Source organism: Panthera leo, chromosome C2 (assembly GCF_018350215.1).
Source record: "Panthera leo isolate Ple1 chromosome C2, P.leo_Ple1_pat1.1, whole genome shotgun sequence".
Lineage (NCBI taxonomy): Eukaryota > Metazoa > Chordata > Mammalia > Carnivora > Felidae > Panthera > Panthera leo.
In genome coordinates, this window is record NC_056687.1 from 18,875,556 (window position 1) to 18,889,141 (window position 13,586).

The 13,586-nt window shown below is 40.1% G+C and overlaps 1 long non-coding RNA gene and 1 other non-coding gene across 2 annotated transcripts; one reads left to right on the forward strand and one right to left on the reverse strand.

Moving 5' to 3' along the window:
- The first annotated feature begins 37 nt into the window (after window positions 1-37).
- Window positions 38-13,492, forward strand: LOC122229420. Its single transcript, XR_006206986.1, has 3 exons — window positions 38-68; window positions 9,534-9,689; window positions 12,982-13,492. It is a non-coding gene; the product is annotated as an uncharacterized LOC122229420 (long non-coding RNA).
- On the reverse strand, window positions 4,634-4,740 carry LOC122198978. The gene has a single exon (XR_006193263.1). It is a non-coding gene; the product is annotated as a U6 spliceosomal RNA (small nuclear RNA).
- Window positions 13,493-13,586: the final 94 nt, after the last annotated feature.

Consider the following 13,586-nt stretch of genomic DNA (forward strand, 5'->3'; position numbering starts at 1 on the left):
AAAGCATGAGGCACCTGGATGGCTCAGCCGGTTAAGTGGCCGACTTCCGCTCAGGTCGTGATCTCGAGGTCCGTGAGTTCGAGCCCCGCGTCGGGCTCTGTGCTGGTAGCTAGGAACCTGGAGCCTGCTTCTGTTTCTGTGTCTCCCTCTCTCTCTGCCCCTCTCTATTCGCACCCTGTTTCTCTCTGCCTTTCAAAAATTAATAAATGTTAAAAAGGGGCGTCTGGGTGGCTCAGTCGGTTAAGCGTCCGACTTCAGCTCAGGTCACGATCTTGCGGTCTGTGAGTTCGAGCCCCGTGTGGGGCTCTGGGCTGATGGCTCACAGCCTGGAGCCTGCTTCCGATTCTGTATCTCCCTCGCTCTTTGCCCCTCCCCCATTCATGCTCTGTCTCTCTCTGTCTCAAAAATAAATAAACGTTAAAAAAATTTTAAAAAGAAAACAAAAATGAATAAATGTTAAAAAAAATTTTAAAAAGGCTATTAGGAGTTAAGTTTTGGGTGGGGGGATTAAAAGTTATATGTGGATTTTCAAGTATGTGAGAGGTTGGTGCTCTAATCCCCTTGTTGTTCAAGGGTCAACTCTGTATCAGTGATACTAAAACGTCATGGAGGGGGTCACCTGGCTGGCTCAGTTTGTAGAGCATGCAACTCTTTTTTTTTTTTTTTTTTTTTTTTTTTTTTTTTTTTTTTTTTTTTTAAATATGCTGGAGGCATTCTTTTTTTTTTTTTTTAATTTTTTTAACCTTTATTTATTTTTGAGACAGAGAGAGACAGAGCATGAACGGGGGAGGGGCAGAGAGAGAGGGAGACACAGAATCCGAAGCAGGCTGCAGGCTCTGAGCTGTCAGCCCAGAGCCCGATGCGGGGCTCGAACTCACGGACCGCGAGATCGTGACCTGAGCCAAAGTCGGACGCTTAACCGACTGAGCCACCCAGGCGCCCCTAGAGCATGCAACTCTTGATCTCAGGGTTGTGAATTTGAGCCCCACATTGGGTGTGGAAATTACTTAAAAATAAAATCTTAAAAATAAAATGTCATGGGGGTGGGTACTAGGAAAAAGTCTAAAAAAGCTACTCAGGGAAGATATAGAACCACTGCTCTAAACTATTATAAAAGCTCATGAAAGTGTCACAAGTAAAAAACAAAAAAAGTCAGCCAGCCTGTCTGTTTATAAATACTCAGTTACCAACATTTGAGATATCTGTTATATATTACTACCTGGATTCTCAAATTCTCATTGACAAACATGATGGAAATTTCTTATTGAAGAGAACACTGAATTGAATTTTCCAGCTTGTCAAAGCATCTAAATACTGTAGATTGCAAAGGAAAGGGATGAGAATAAATACACGATGATTATCAGAGATGACTTATACCAACAGGAAAATTAACCTAAGTTGAATAAAAAAACACAATCAGGTTACAAGTAAGTCAAAAGTTTAAAACTAGAATTGCAAATACACTCCCTTCTTTCAACGTTTTAAATGTGCACTACATTCTATTCTTTAAAAAAAATGTTTATTTTTGAGAGAGAGAGAGAGAGAGAGAGAGAGAGAGAGAGAGAGAGGATGTGCACATGTGAGCAAGCAGGGGAGGGGCAGAGAGACTGGGAGACAGAGGATCCGAAGCAGGCTCTGAGCTCAGCGCAGAGCCTGATGCTGGGCTCAAACCCATGAACCTTGAGATCATGACCTGGACTGAAGTCGGTCGCTTAACTGACTGAGCCACCCAGGCGCCCTTTCAATGTTCACTATCTTCTAAGTGCATTTCTTTATACTCCAAATCTATTTTATGTGTAATTATTTTTATAAGAATGAGATAATATGTGTCCCTTCAGTTGTTACACACTTGATGCAGAAAATGTTCTAATTAAAAACACGTAATTCCCCTTAACTATGGATTTGCACTAAACTACCTCCCATGCCCAAATGGCTGTGCTGCCCACCCACAGCATAGCAAAGAGGGCTGGTGCCTTCTGCTATGTAACAGAGCCCAGTGAAGGCAACTGATGTTATCTCCATGTGAAGTAAAGTGAGAAGTCATCCAAATGTGGCCGGAACTAGACCCACAAGGGTCAGAGTATGAACAGGCAACTCCCAGTAACAAAAACTGATCTCACTGAGTATACCCATTAGTGTGCTAAATGCCTATGTATTAACTGCTTTAATTGTCCCCAGATGCTACAAGGTGTTATAATGGCTCCAATTTTTTATGATTAATTAGAAGGATGAGGTGCAAATAAACTAATAAAAGTCAAGGGCTAAAAAGTGGAGAGGAGGGATTTGAACAAAGGCAGCTTATCTCTGGAGCTGTGCTACCTCACCGGCATTTCACATTGGTTGTATCCAACTAATCTGGGGTGGCTTTACGTGGTCAGGACCCAGCTTGCCTTCTCTCTGGGGCATGTCAAGTTTGCTGGGAAGAGGCAGGCAAGTGTCATGACCAAGGGAGTAGGAATAAGGTATCCTTTCAAAAGGCCAGCCAGACTGGTCAGAATTTTTTTTAAAAACAGCTTTGTTAAGGTATAAGTCCCATGCTATACAATCTACCCATTTAAAGTGTAAATTCAGTGTTGTTCAGTATATTTATAGGGATGTGAAACCATCGCCATATCTAATTTTAGAACATCTTATTTTGACTGTCACAACTGTTACCCACAGATACATCTATATAAAACAGAAAACAAATTCTCAATAAACAATACTTGTCTTCAAAAAAAATTTTAAAAAAGAACATTTTAGTTTTTTCCTAAAAGAAACCTAGTACCCATTGCATTCACCCTCAGTCTCAACCCCTTTTCTCCAGTCCTAATCAACCACTAACCTACTTTCTGTCTCTATAGAGTTTCCTGTTCTGAACACTCAATATAAATTGAACCCTACACTATGTCATCTTTTCTGATGGGCTTCTTTTACTTCGCATGTTTTCTAGACTCATCCATGTTGTAGCATGTATCAGTACTTTATTCCTTTTCACTGATGAATAATATTCTGTCATATGGATTCACTACATTTTGGTTTTCATCCATTAGTTGTTGGACTTTTGGGTTGTTTCCACTTTTTGGCTGTTATGGCTAATGCTGCTATGAATATTCAGGTACAGCTTTTTGTTTGGATGTATGTTTTCATTTCTCTTGGTATATGCCTACGAGTTGAATTGCTAGGTTACACGATAACTGTACATTCAACATTTCAAGGAACTGCCAGACTGTTTTTCAAAGCAGCTGTACCACTTTCCATTCACACCAGCAGTGCCTGAAGTTTCCAGTATCTCCATATCCTCATCAGCACTTGTTAACAACTGCCTTTTTAATTATAGCCAACCTAATGGGTGTGAAGTAATAACTCACTTGGTTTAGATGTGCTTTCCCTGATGGTTAGTGATGTCGCTTTCACGCCTGCTGGCTATTTGCATATCTTCTTTGATAAATGTCTATTCAAACGTTTTGCCCACTTTTAATTTAGATTGGTTGCCCCTTTTTTGTTATTGAGTTGTGTTTTTTATATGTTCTGGATACAAGTTTCTTGTCGGATATATGATTTGCAATTTTTTTTTCCCATTCTGTGGAAATCTGATCACTTTCTTGATGCTTTGTGCAGAAAGTTTGATGTAGTGCAATTTATTTTTTTCTATTTTTACTTATGCTTTTTTTTTTTTTAATCTAAGAAACCACTGCCTAACTCAAGGTCAAAATGGTTTACTCTTAAATTTTTTTCTAAGAGTTTTGTAGTTTTCGCACTTTCATTTAGGTTTATAATCCATTGAATTAATTTTGTGTATATGTTGTGAAGAAGTCATATAACTTTTGTGTATGTTGTCTGATATGGGAAATAAATCTCAGAAATAAACTCTGTTCTTTTCATGTGGATATCTGGTTGTCCCAGAAATATATATTGAAGATATTGTTCTCTCCCTATTATGTCTTGGTACATTTGTCAAAAATCAATTGACCATAAACGTAAGGGTTCATTTGTGGACTCTCAATTTTTCCATCATTCTATGTTTATCTGTAAGCCAGTGACACATCATCTTAAATACTGTAGCTTTATAGTTAAATTTTGAAAGCAGGAAGCATGCTTCTTCAAACTTTATTCTTCATTTTTTTAAGATTTTTTTTGTTTTTCTGGGTTCTTTGCAATTTTATATGAATTTTACGATCAGCTTGTCCATTTTTTCAAAAGCCAACTGGGATTTTGATAGGAATTATATTGCATCTTTTAATCAGTTTGGGGAGTATTACCATCTTGACAATATTAAGTTTCTGATCCATGAATATAGAATATCTTTCCATTTTTTTAGGTCTTTATTTTCAATGATGTTTTGTAGTTTTCAGCGTACAAGTCTTGCGCTTCCTTTGCTAAATTTATACATAAATAATTTACTCTTTTTGATGCTGTTGTAAATGGTATTGTTTTCTTAATTTTATTTTCAGAACTTTCAATGCCAGTCTATAGAAATACCATAGATTTTTGTATATTGATCTTGTATCCTGCAACCTTCTTGTACTCTTATTAGTTCTAATACATTTTTAATGGATTCCTTAGGATTTTCTATGTACAAAATCATGTCATCTTCAAATAGAGATAGTTTTGCTTCTTTTTTTTTTTCAATCCAGATACTCATTTGCTCTTTTTTTTAATGGAATGCTTCATGAATTTGTGTCTAATCCTGGTTCAGGGGCCATGCTAATCTTCATTGTATTGTTCCAATTTTAGTATATGTGCTGCTGAAGTGAGCACTTTTATTTCCTTTTCATGCCTAATTGTCCGGATATGACATTCAGTACAATGTTAAATAGAAGTGAAAGAGTGGGCATCCTTTTCTTTCTTGTTCCTACTTAAGGGCAAGTATTCAGTCTTTTAGCATCATGTATGATGTTATCTGTGGATGGTTGAGCAAGTTCCCTTCCATTCCTGATTTGTTGAGCATATTGATGAAGAAAGCATGTTAGATTTCATCAAATGCTTTTTCTGCATCTGTTGAGATTATCATGTGGTTTTTTTTGTCATTTATTCTATATATAGTGTATTACATTGATTAATATTCATATATTACACCACCCTTGAATTTCTGGGATAAATTTGGTCCTGGCATACAATCTTTTTATATTGCTGGATTCAGTTTGCTAGTATTTTGTTGAAGATTTTTTACATCTATATTCATAAGGGATTTTGGTCTACAGTTTGTTTTTTTCCTTGTGATGTATTTTTCTGGTTTTGGTATCAGATTATTCTGGCCTCATAACATGAATTAAAAGTGTTCCTGCCTCTCCAATATTTTGGAAGAGTTTGTAAAGAAAATTTTAAATTACTAATTTTATCTCTTTACTTATTATTGGCCTATTCAGATTTTTAATTTTTTTCTTGAGTTAGTTTGGGCAGTTTGTGTCTTTCTAGGAACTTGTACATTTCATCCAAGTTATCTGATTTGTTGGCATACAGTTGTTCATAGCTTTCCTTAAAATCTAACTTATTACTAGAAGGTTGGGAGTAACGTGCCCTCTTTTATTCCTGATTTTAGTAATTTGTGTTTTCTCTCTTTTTTCTTGGGCAGCTTAGCTAAAGGTTTTGTTTGATTTTGTTTATCTTTTCAAATAACTGACTTTTGGATTCATTTTCTCTGTTGTTTTTTCTGTTCACTATTTCATTGATCTCTGTTCTAATTTCCTCATTTCCCTCCTTTTGCTGCCTTTGGGTTTCGTTTGCTCTTTCTTATTCTAGTTCCTTAAGGCATAATGGTAGCTATTGCTTTGAAATCTTTTTAAATGTAGGCATTTACAGATATACATTTAGGAAGGAATGTGCACTTTTATTTGGTATAAAGAAAGTCTAATAGTTGACCCAAAACCTACCAGTGGGATTGAGTTACAATTGTACTTGGGTGCCTTTGCTTAGATTCTGATTCTGTGGCACAGAAGCAACCAAAATACACAAGTTTAAATATATCGACTCCAGTAGGCTTGTGTTTCAGTGGTGACAATTATTCAGAGTTCGTATACTTTTTTTTAATTTTGAAGGGCCATTTATTTGATGACAATTGTGAAACGTTCCCAAACCTGTCACATGTAGTAAGTCTGCGGTCTGAGAAAGCGTTACTGGCATTTGCAAGCATTGCAGAAATTTAATAAACTGTCGCCAAACCATTTGCTTGTTCGAATGCCAAGGTTTCCTTCCCCACATCACATGCAGTGTCCTGCTGCCAACACTTATCAAAATACTCCCACAGTTGTCACAGAGAACTGTTCAGGGAGTTTCTATTTCTTTCTCTAGTTGTCCCTGTATGTCACTGCCTTTGCCACTTCTACTTGGGGATTCATTTGAACAACCTGAATACTATCAGTACGCGGAGCAGTTGAGTATCAAATCGTGGACTGAAAACCTAAGCATGGCTGAGATGTAGCTACAGATATTGACATATAGGGTGCAGCGAGACTGGGAAGGACAACTCATGCTTTGCTCTCTATGGGTTTGAATTTTTATAGAGACGTTATGTTGTTTGTGTAATGTAAAAGAGCAATAAAAGCATTAAGAACATTTGAGAGGGAATCTGGAGGAAAACACTAAGGGAAGTCTGGATAGAACAACTCATTCTAATTGCAGATATACAATTAGGGAGTACAAGCATCTATATAATAGGATTGAGAGATATAATCCAGCACTTTGAAACAGAGATTGACAAATTACTGGCTCTGAGTTTGCATTTCCTCTGAGTACTCCAACAGATAAGTGCCAGACTCAAACAGGTAAATGCCAGGCCACATTTAAAAAGCTCTTGCGTACGAAGCGGGAAAGGAGGAAGATGAGAGGGTGTGACTTTGGACCCCATTCACCCATTCAAAGATGTATGAAAGCGTAGCCTTTTACCACTATGATAATATCTGCGACTTTCATCTGGAACAAACACATCTCTGCTTTGTCTTGTTGGTTAATGGCTTTGATGGACATTTTGGCAGAGTACCTATCAAAATTTCAAACACATATACCCTGGACCAAACAATTCCACTGCTAGGAACCTCTGCTGAAGAAATATACCAGTGCACAGATTTTAGATAGCAGATGCTCACTGCAGCAAAATAGTTCAAATATCCTGAGTGTACTTCAGAGAGAGTATGTTTAAGTAAATTATGGTCCAACTGTCCCAAGGTCATAGGGCTAAGAAGTAGAGATCTGGGATCTAATACATGCTTTTACTTCCTCACGTAAATACATTTCATGAGTTAGTCAGTGGGTGTGGGTGGTTTTGGGGCATTCAGGACTCAGCTTGTGTGTTCTTCCCAGGGCAGGTCAAGATTGGATGGTGGGGAGAGGAGGAGGGACAGGCGAGTGTCATGGCCAAGGAATAAGGAATAAGACAGGGGAAAGTCCAAAGTTTAAAACAACAATAAAAAGTGGGAAAAAAAGGAGTTATGCATAATTAGGGAGAGGAACTCTGGAGGAAAGTATTTCACTTCACCAAAGAGCATCACTTTAGCTAATTTTCACCCTCAGGAGCCGTCCTGAAAGACGCTAAGTGAACTGGAAGGTACTCACTCTGAAACCGGATGGAGGAAGGAAGGAGGAGCTTAATTCTGGAGAATATATCTGTCCCTTTTCATCAAAGAAAATCCATATTAACATGTGTTTGAGGGATTAGTACATCTTTGAAGTCCTAAGCAAATGGGAAGAGAATTCTTGCAGTGTTCCCAGAACTGTGAAATGAAGGGTTTGGTGTGGCTGTTGCAGGGTGGGATGATTCAGAGCATTTTAAGGAGCACATGCCAATTTTCAGAAGTCCTGGCATTTTCCACATGCCCTGGTGTTTCCAGTTTTCCCAGATGCTACCCTCGCATTCTGCATGACCTTGAGCCAAATACCAATCTTTCTGTGAATCATCTTCTCCATCTAGTAAATGAGGCGGGTGGAATAAATGATCCACACACTGCCTTCAACTTGTGATTCAATGTCTCATCCTCAAGACTTACTGAATCATTAACATTTTAAATCAGCATCACTTGGTATTTATTAATGAAGGTTAGAAGCAAAAAGTGTACTTTCCTAACACAATTCTTACACGCATGCACACACGCACACACACACACACACACACACACACACACACACACATATTTGTCAAATGAAATAGAAAATATTACCTAAAAAAAACCCTTTCACGTTGGTGATTTGTATCTCTGGTCCTCTCTTGTTTACTAGTAACAAAGAACGGATTTTCTTGTGGTGTGAGGAAGAAAGGAATGGCTTAAAGGAGGAATGCTAGCAGAAGGAGTGGGCGATACATATATTTTTATGTTCAACTGCATTTCATTTCTCCAGAAGCCCATAGATTCTCTCTCTATCTCTCTCTCTCTCTCTCTCTCTCTCTCTCTCTCTCTCCACTGCTGCCTCAAAGTGAAGGTACCAATTTGCCCCATGGTATCACACTAACAGAAAGAAAAGCCTTGAGTTGCACCTGATTTTTCCTGTGTTCTTATAATCTCAGGAGTTGTGTGTTTGTCTGTACCTTTCAGGCCACGTGGATGTGGAGGGTGTTGAGCCCTGCTATGAGATCATTGACAGAAATGTTTGTGTGTGATTATTATGTAGTAAGTGTAAAATGCATGGCAAGTGCTTCTTTAATTATTTGATTTCTTAAATACAGCTCGTTTTGAGTGCTTCATAGATGTCTAATTACAGGGGGGTGTCATGACCGAGAGCCCCAGACACTGAACTCTGAAATCCACCACGTTTGCTCTGAGGGCACACCTCCCACCGGCTGCTCCCAGCCGGGAGGCTGAGTGTGGCCGGCCTGCCCCTGGGAGACTGGGAGCCTTCTAGTGGTAGGCTTGGGCTTAAGGAGTCCCCCTTCCTTTCTTGGTCTTGACCAGGCTTCCTTATCCTGCTTGGGGGGGGGGGGGGGGGGGGGTCAGGAATGCCTCCATTGTCTCTTCCTTTCCCTTGGATTTCACGTGAAGCCAGTCTTCCCCTCTTCTCTCACTGGTATGGAGCCCAAATGAAATCTTTGCATATTTAACTCTGTCTTGGTACCCATCCTCAAGAGAACTGTACGAACAGATTGACGTTGATTCAAAGCACAGCTTTGCAAGGCAAAGAACTATGTGTTTGCTATGCTACATTTTAGGTCATAAAGGGGGAGGAAATAAGTTTATACATTTGGGTTAGCTGATAGAGGCACCCAGAACTCTCAAGGATACACAAAAAAATTAATAACAGTGATATCCTGTGTGAGGTTTTTGGGGATGAATGGGGATAAGAACTGGGACAGAAACTTTTCAAGGTATACCTTATATATTTTCTTGAGTTTTCAGGCAAATAAATGTATAACAATTTGAAAACGTAAAATCAAATGTTTTCATTAAAAAAACACATGAATTTGAGAGAAAAACAAAGCATGACTTTTGGAGATGGATCTGAGCTGGAGTCCCTTATCAGCTAGTGATCTTGGGAAAATAACCAGTCTTGGGTGGGTAACCGAGCAATTGGATTCTAGATGTCAGTGAGTTATTTTTCTCCTTGAATTCGATAACCTCATTCGCCAGATCCCAAGAAGGCATACACTGCCCACTGGATTGCCACCAGGCTTGGCCATTGAAATTGCTGGGGCTAGGGGACCATGAGGCCGAGAGCTAGTGAGCCTGAGAAGATTTCAAGAACCAGTGCACTGAGCAGACCAAACTCTCCCTTCCCTCCGCCAGGTAACCACAAGTCCCAGGCTGGTGGGGGGTGGCTGGGGGGCCGTTTGGATTCCGGAATGAAATTGCTGAACCTGTAGCATTGCAATGTGAGCAAACTTCTGTGGTTGAAAACTGTGGTTTATTCCCCCAACTTTTCATTTTGAAAAATTTCAGAATACACTTGAAAGAGTAATATAATCAGCACCTCACTTAGCCTCACCAGTTGCTGACATTTTGCCACATTTGCTGAATTTCTCTTGCTTCCTCTCCAGATATAAAGCCCTCCATTTTTACTGAGCCATTAGAGAATTAGTTATAGGCAGGAGGATACTTACTCCTAAATATTCCCCCATCCTACGAACATGGATTTCCTCCTTCATGACCATAATTCTGTTATCAAATCCAAGAAATACAACATTGATCCAATAATATTTACTATACAGTTCATATTCAAATTTGTCATACTAATGTCCTCGGAATTTTTTTGCTTTCAAATCCCAAACCCGAATAAGGATCATACATGGCCATTCATTGCCTATCTCTTTAGGCTCCCTTAATTTAGAACAGCTCCCGAATTTTTTTGGTTCATCTGTCGTGGAACCGATATTTTTGAAGAGCTTAGGCCAGTTGCTTTGTAGAATGTGTCATTTTCTGGATATATCTGATTTCTTTTCCTCGCGGTTCTTTAGAATCAGGTTAGACATTTATACTACATGGGTGATGTTTATATCACAATCAGGAGGCACAAATAGTGTCAGATGGTCCCATTTTGGGTGATGATAATTTTGACCACTTTGGTAAGGTGGTGTGCAGTAGATTTCTCCATTGAAATTTCCTTTATCCCTTTGGGGGATAACCTCTGGGGTGATAGACACCAGGAGAATATCTTGATCTTGGAAAAATGTTCCCCAATGCTGTTAGCATCCACAGGTGACTCATTTCTGAAACAATTGTTACACTGGTAGATGCAGAGTGGGATTTTTCCCCATTCTGTGGTTCTACCCTCTGGATTTTGTAAAGAAAACTTCCTCTCTGCTCCCATTTATTTTTTAGTATCGCTATGAACTGGATTTTTTTTTTTTTTTAATTTTTTTTTTCCAACATTTTTTATTTATTTTTGGGACAGAGAGAGACAGAGCATGAACGGGGGAGGGGCAGAGAGAGAGGGAGACACAGAATCGGAAACAGGCTCCAGGCTCCGAGCCATCAGCCCAGAGCCTGACGCGGGGCTCGAACTCACGGACCGCGAGATCGTGACCTGGCTGAAGTCGGACGCTTAACCGACTGCGCCACCCAGGCGCCCCTGGATTTTTAACATATACAATAATGTTAGACTCCTTTATCAGTATTCTTTTTGTTATTTAAACAGTCCTAAATTTGTACAATGAAAACCCTTGTCAAGCTGGATCCTGTGCCCTTTGAGCATGTTTCTGCCTGTCTTTGAGTATTTTCTTGCTTTCTGACACAACAAGATGTTCTATCTAGGCCGACCTTTGATAGTTACTGCCACAGACCTGATGACTCTTTTTGTTTGGGAGAGAGACCGAGAGAGTGAGGCTAAGATTTGGGGAGAAAGTTCGTAAAGAAGGAGGTCAGAAAGGAGATTTAGTGTAAGGAAATATTTTGGGGGAGTTCTTGATCTACTGTGGGTAGGTCTCCCAGGTTCTCCAAACCTGCATTTCCTCTTCTGGAAAATAAAGATTATTATGTGCCTATTGAAGGAGTAGGTTGCAAGAATTAATAAACCTGATTGATGGGCATATGTTCAACACCTGTTGGACATTACCATTACTAACATCCTTCCAAGTTAATTTCTGTGATAATTGTGGCTTCCAATTATCCTCCCAATGTGACATATATAGGATTAAACTTGCTTAAATTTATGTTCTGAGGTTTTGTTTAAATATTGCTCTAAAATGTTCTGAAGGCAACTAGATGGGGTTCAAGTCTAAAGGGACTGATAAAACAAAGATCTTTCAAGAGAGTAATTGTATGCAAGTTTAAGGAGAAAGCAAAAGACACACACATCATACATACATGTGTATCTGTATTTCATAGTTTGAAATTGTATCTTAAATGAGAAGTGGCCTAGTAAAATTTGGCTGGCATTATCAAAGCTCTACTGCTTATTTACATTTCTTCCCCTCTCCACCCCTCCCATTTCTTATTTTAATTTTTTTTTAATGTTTATTTTTGAGAGAGAGAGAGAGAGAGAGAGAGACAGAGTGAGCAGGGGAGGGGCAAAGAGAGGGCCACGAAGAATGGGAAGCAGGCTCCAGGCTCTGGGCTGTCAGCACAGAGCCCAGTGGGGGGCTCGAACCCACAAACCGTGAGATCATGACTTGAGCTGAAGTTAGATGCTCAACCTACTGAGCCACCCAGGTGCCCCTGCATTTCTTATTTTAAAACCAAAGATAATTACACTCCCTGAGCCGTTGGGAATATAAAATTCAGGCCACGGAGACACATCTATGGAGGCAGGGAGTCTCTGTTGTTGTCTTCCAGTTTTATAAGTGACATACAACACTTTCAGTTTAAGGTGTACAGCACTAAGACTTAAAATATATGCATACAGCACGAGGATTAGCACAGTAAGTTAACACGAGTCGCTTCACTGTGTTTGTGATGAGAACTTTCAAGATTTAATTTTTTCAAGCAACTTTCAAATACACCATACAGTACTGTTAATTATAGTCGTCATGCTGTACATTAGCTCCCAAGTGCTGATTTGTCTTATAACTGGGAGCCCTGCCTGGTATTTGTTCCTTAGCAAGTACCGCCCCCTGGTGGTGATATGTTCCCATGGCAAGTCAGAACCCAGCGGGGGGGGGGAGCGGGGGGGGGCGGGGGGGGGGAAGGACATGGGTTGAATTTGTGAACTTAACAAGCCTTAAGTAAAGCCACAGCATTCGACCACTTTGAATAAAAAGCATTATCATACTTACCATCTACGGAATGCTTCCTTCAATGGCAATAACATCCTGGGGTATAATAACGGTATTAGACGCTGCTCTGGAACTGCCCGCAAAGACAGTCAATCATTCAACACGTACCTACAGAGCTCGTACTGTGTGCCATGCATCGTTCCGGGCCCTTGGGATGAGACAAAAATTCCACCCCAGTGAGATAGGGAAACTGAAGGGCTCCATAGAACTCTTTTTCTTCCTTTTCCTACTTCTATTTCCCCCTCTGCTATTCTTGCTAGGACCTGCACCCCCATTTTACACATGCCTTATAATGCAAATAGTGTATGTCGTCCTTGTAAGGGACTTCTTTAGAATAGATAACTTTTTTTTATCCTATTCTATCCTAGTCTGGTGAGAATGACCAGAGGAAGCTATCATACAGTATTCCAGACCACCTGCGCTAGACATCTGGACACCAAGATACCCTGGCTTGAAGGAGTAAGACCTGGACCCTCATCTTTGTTCTCACTGGTTCCTGGATGCCTAAGAGGACACCTACACCCGACCACCGACTGTCCTCAGTGAAAAACCCCAGGCCCCAAGCAAAGACGAGGCTCTCTCTTTTCCTTTGAATCCCCCCGACGCTGTCTGTGATCGTACTCTCTCTGTACCTTCAACAAACTCTGTTTTCGCCTCCTGCACGCATCCTGCACGCATCCAGGGACCCTCTTAAGTACCCCCTTAAGACTCTGGGTCCGCAGAACGGCCTGCCAGCATCACCGGGATGCCTTTTTACATGCTCTTTATATTCTCTGTATACTACACAAACGAATCTAACTTGTAAAGAGCTGTACGAATTATAGAGTTTCCTTCAATGGCTCAATAAATGGAGAACCCTGGCGCAGCTCACCCTCACAAAACCGAGAGTTAAGATGCCATTAGCTTGACCGGCCGGAAAAGACCACGAAAGCAAATCCACAGAAGCTGTCTTTGCCCAGTTCTTCTCCCCAGA